A 6,000-nucleotide genomic window follows, 5' to 3' on the forward strand; every position below is an offset into this window, starting at 1 on the left:
ACTATCAATAACTACTTTGTAGCACTTACCAAATAACCTACATCTAGTCTTGAACAAATTTCTCCTCTTCAAGGGCTCTTCATTTTCTCTGGTATGACACAAATCTCTCCTCATCATCAACAGTTCTTTGTCTTCTAGTTTGTTAGCTAATCTAGTGGGGATTTCTTCTCCCAATGTTGTTCTCACAGTGTTCTTTGTCTTCTTACATTTGAAAACATGATGTCCTTCCCCTCTCCACTTAAATAAAGTAGCTCTAAACACTCTCTTATCTTGTCTTATGTCATCTTTTCCAAAATTTTCATTCTGGTAGCCATCAGGTTCTCTTCTCTAGTAGAAATTTATGTCATCCTTCCGGTATGAATTGTCATCTTTTCTTATCTCCTTGTCCTTATTTTTATTTGTACAAGTTCCTCTTCCTCCATAATATCCTCTTCCTCCTTGAAATCTTCCTTTGGAAAACATTCCACCTCTACCTCTTTGTCTCTTCGCATGCCTTTTGTTCAACTTCTCTTCTGCTTTCAAGGCATATTGGTAAGCTTCCTATACACTTTGTAACTTGATCAAACTGAATTCGTCATGTATAGACATTTTTAATCCATTTAAATATCTTGCAACTTGTTCAACCTCATCATTGACATGTTCGGATCTGATATTCATTTTGTAGAGTGTTTCGGTATACTCCTTCACACTAGATTCTTTCTAGTTCAAGTTCTACAACTTCCGAAACAGATTTACATGATAATCAGTTGGCATAAACTTTGATTTTAATTTGGCAACCACCTGCTCCCATGTTTTGATCTTATCTTTACCTCTTCTTTGTTTATCAACCTGCAAATGTTCCCACCAAAGAGAGGCATAACCTTTCAACTGAGTACAAGCATATTTCATCTTTCTTTCTTTTGCAGTGTTTTCAAAATCAAAATGCTTTTCCATCTCCGAGATCCAATCCATTAATTAATCTGAATCCAACTTTCCATCATACTCTGGTGGGGTAAAATGTGGTTGAGTGTTCGCCCTACTCAAAAACCTTAAGAACCTCTCTTTCTCTGGGTCGATCATGAGTGGATTTGCTACTTGTTCTTTCAGTGCTTCTTCTTCTTCTTCTTTGCTCACATCTTCAATATGTCGGCCTCTTCTCTAGGTTGTCTCGATGGCTTCCAACCGTGTTGCAATTCATCTCAACATTTCCATCACAATAGGGTTTGCAATCTCGTGTGCTCCACCATTCATATTTCCTCTTCGCGCCATCTTCATGCCAGTCCTTTGTAGCTGCAAGTCATTTCCACAGTCTGTCACCCCACAACAAAATGTTCAAGACAATGCAATCTCTAGAATGAAAGCTCGTTCTGATACCACTTAGCGTAGTCACCGGTAGGAAGGACCTCAAAGAGATCAATCCAGATCAGGCAGCAAGAGTAAACACAATAAAAAAAAGAGGATATGATGGAGGCAATGCAGAACTGAATGAACTAGATCATTAAAACTAATTACAGATAACCGGTAACATCAGGGTTACAAGATTTAGCTCACTAGCCTGCCACATACATGCTCAATTACAGAATTGGTCAACTATGGACCTCTAAATCTTAAGATCTATCTTCTATGTTCTATCTAATTGATTTCTAATGCTCAATTACAATGATTTATATGATCCAAGAAGATTCAATAGGCCCAAAAGGGATCAAATGTTGAAGAACAAGATCAAACATGTCAAACCAACAGGTCAGCCTTCGCCAAAGATATTCCTCTAAAAAATCCAAAGGATGAAGTGTGGATCAAAGGGAAGGTTGGCCACACACCGAGGAACATTGGAATCCATGACCAGGGGCTCCACAAGCTATGGAAAGGGTCCACAAGATTTAGAAAAATAGGTACAAGCAGTTCTGGTGTCAAAGCCAGAAAATTGTCTTGAAATCCAGAATCAATAACTTGTCAGAAAATTATATGCTTTGTACTTTAGGAATAAGGAAGATGATCATGTCCTCAAGAAAAATCCAGCTCCACAAGATTTGGTGAGCCAATGCAAGAAAATACAAAAAGTAATGTTGAAACTGCAAAATAGAAAACAAACTGAAAAGGAAATGTTTTTAGTTGATGCAAGATTGCCAAGAACCGAGGATGCTCTGGCATCAATACAAGACCTTGAAAAGCATTAAACACACAAAAAAACTTCTAATTTTTTTTTAATCTAATTTAATTTTAAAATAATACTAATATCCATATTATTATCATTTTTCTTTTAAAATAGAAAGAGATTCATCACAATTCTAGACATATATATGCACCCACATCAAAAAAAAAGAGAAGAAGAGAACATATTTTTTACTAGAGATACAAAATTTCACCTAAACTTCATCAACCACTTGAACAACTCTATCTTATATGCTTCTATTAGTTGCAGTTCCTAATCCCAGCTACCTTCATGGCAACGTCTATGTAAGAATCGAAGGCATCATTGACCAAATGTTTTTAATTAATTTTAAAAATTAAAATAAATCATAATATAAATATTTTTTTTACTTTCAATTAATTAAAAAAATAGAATGAAGAGTGCATGCATAGACAATATGCTACCCTGACAATATTCATCTCTATGTGAAAACCAACCCAAAAAAAATACTATTCATTTATTTTAAAAAATGACTATTTATAGGTAAACGAGCAATACTACCAATAATTGTGATAAAAAGAAACAATTTGAGCAAGAATTGAGTGCATATGACAAATATGAGACCAAAAGATCTGAATTATTTGCTAAACAAATCATTAAGGAAATAAAACTAGTATCAAATCAAAGCCCAAATGCCCTACCAATTCTAGACTAGAAGCAAAAACCCACGTAAAAGGTTTAGATTTTACTTCAAAAATAGAAAGGAGTACTAAGAGGTTAAAAAATTGTCCTCCTTGGATGGCCATTTGATCTCTTCTTCAGCTAGACACCAGGAAGCTCGGAGTAAAACAATAGATTTGTGCTTCCCATTCTATTTGGTGCAACTACCAGAAAATTCATTTTCATTTCATAAGAGGATTTGATAGTGTCCTCCAACAAATCATGGGGAAAGATGAAAAGGAGACTCCAACTTTTTTATGTTACCTTGCATCCAATTCCCACATCCCCACCAACTTGTTCTTGATGGTAATTACCCAATCAAACTTTCCTTTGTAACATTTCACTCAAAACCAGCTTCCTATTACACACCACTAAGGTAGACTGGCATAAAGGTTCTTAACTTGATCATGATAATCGACCTTCTTCAATCTCCATGAACTTAAATTCATGACCATAGGTAATAAGATAAAAAATTTGATGGAGACCAAAGGAAGTTGTGAAGTAGATCATTCCATTTTGTATTTTTCTCCTCCAATGTTGTGTCTCTAAGAAGTTGATAATGGGGACAACACTAGTGATAGGAATGCTCATCCATTATATGTAAGGGGATTGTAAAGTAGAGGAGACACACATGAGGGCACTAATCTGTTGATGAAAATACAATCATTTGTAAGTGTTTGGAATAAGCAATCACTTCCATAGCTGTTACTAATATCCAACTGCGCATCAGGAGAAAAGAAGGCAAAGACTATTGAACCAAGGGAAAACGCATGAAAGGTTAGTAGGTTAGTTTAAACTCAAATAACATAAAAAACCAAATAAAATGCATAAAACAAACTTTTATACCTTGAAAGAGAGGGTTCTCTCTTGTTCCTCCGATTTGGAATCTTGTTCCTCTGATTTGGACTCTTGTTGAAGCCAAGAATGCACCCCTCCTTGACTTATTTAGATCAGTCCAATATTGGGATGTGGGTTGCTATCCAAATTGCACAAGTAGATATGGATGAAGGATGAGTGCTCAAAGATGGATTATGGATGCAAATATGGCTATAATGTGTATTCACAAGTGATGATTCTAGAGCTATTAGGCTAGCATGAGTTTACTTGATTGGAGATGGAAAATGAAGGGGAGGAGACATCAATTTATAGATTTGAGAGAGAATGAATAGACGGTCAAGATTGAATGAAAATTGAGGGTTGATATTGAAAGAGAGGGAGCACATAGATTGAGAGGACATGAGGTGAAAAGTGTGGAGACCAAGAGATTTTCCATAAAGGCATTTGTTGTCTCCACACTCTACAATGTGCATGGGGAAGATATCCCCAAGTACATTGGGAGAATAAAAAGGAATTTAAAATTCCTTAGGGCATGGATGAGGAATTAAAAATTCCTAAATAATGAAATGCATGGGGAAAGGGAATGAGAAAAGGAATTTAAAATTCCTTGGGAAGGTGAAAGGCATAGGAGAATGTGAAATTATGAAATCCTTGAAATGACCCAATTGGGTGCATTTAAGGTTGAAGGTGAGGAGGGAACAAGTGGATTTAGCCATTTGTGTCTATGAGTTGACTTGGTGGCTAATCATGGGGATTAGCCACTAGCAAATGATTAAGAGGGTGATTAGGTGAGATAATGAGAGATTAGAGGACAAGTGGGATTTGTAGGAGGATTTGACAAGAGGAGAGAGAATGAATGGGGGAATTTAAAATTGAAGAATAATGTTAAGCATGATTATGAGGGATTCTGGATGAATTAATTATGGTAATGGAGGATTTAAAAAAGTGATTTGTAGGAATCACTTGATTTAGCTAATTAATTTAGATTAATTAACTAAGGGGTTTTAGAAGAAATAAATAATTAAATAACCTTAGAAGAATAGGGAATAATTGATTTATTAAATAAATCAATTATCTGGACTATAGTGACAGGATTAAATTTAATTAATACTAAGAAGAATAAAGGCTACCATAATTAAATTAATTAATTATTTATAAAGGATAAAATTAATTATAATATTTTAACTTAATTAATTTTGGACGTCTACATTTTTCCCCTATTTTACACAAAGGAAAAATTGGCAGTGGGTAAAAGATAGAAGAAGAGAATGCCCGGCCGAGAATTTAACCATGAATTTTTTGAAAATTTTTGGGAAAATTCTCGAAAAAAGAAGCATGACAGCTGAGAGAAGAAAAATAAAAAAGATGATGAAGTGAAGAAAGCGGAAGAAAGATGAGAAAAGAGGGCTACAGGGGGGGGGCATATAAGGCCCACAGGGCCCAAGGAAGGGTCATTGTCACATACACCTATTGGAGAATAGATAGCACAGATCCCTTGGAGAGAGAGATGGCACTCATTCCCATTCATGAGCATTGCATGGAGAGAGTCCGACAACATGAGAGACCAGTGCACTATGGCCCACTGGTATGTACCCAGGACCCACTCAGTGATTTGGTAGATTAGAGTGAATTTAGGGATAGAAATAGGATTTAACAAGGTAGCGTGGAGAAGGCGTTGATCGTTGTTTCAACGCCACCACCCTAGGTTAACGCGTGTGGTTACATACAGCGCGCGCGGGGTTGGGGTAAATAGAGCGAGATTGGGGTAGGTGCACGCGGATAGTGTGTGCGCTTGCATTGGACAATGAGAGTAGGGAGGTCAACAAGGTCAAAGAGCAGAGGTTTGTAGATCATTGCCTCTGACTATGGTGCAACACGTGCACCATGGTTTTAGTGCATGCACATGAATGATTCAGTGCATGTGTTTGGTGAGTAGAGGGGGGGAAATGAAAGAGGGAATGGGGATTGAAAGCATCAATGGGGCACATAGATGCCCCGAGGGTAGGTTATAGGCTAGAATTGGCTAGAATAAAAGAGGATTAGGATAGAATAAGAGGGCTAATGAAGTGGATTAACTGGGTACAAGAGGATCTAGGACCACTCCCATCATGTGAGCATTGTTTGGCCACCATGAGGCTATACAGGAAGTTGAGAGAAAATGAGTCAGAGATATTAAGTGATGTTGGCTTTGGTTTTGTCGATCGATGGCCGAGGATCAAGGCACATACAACCATGATGACTGCATTAGTGGAGAGATAGGACAACATGACTTGTACCTTTCACCTACCTATAGAAGAGGCTACCATCACATTGTTAGACATCTAGAGGATCTT

Source organism: Cryptomeria japonica, chromosome 5, assembly GCF_030272615.1.
Source record: "Cryptomeria japonica chromosome 5, Sugi_1.0, whole genome shotgun sequence".
NCBI lineage: Eukaryota > Viridiplantae > Streptophyta > Pinopsida > Cupressales > Cupressaceae > Cryptomeria > Cryptomeria japonica.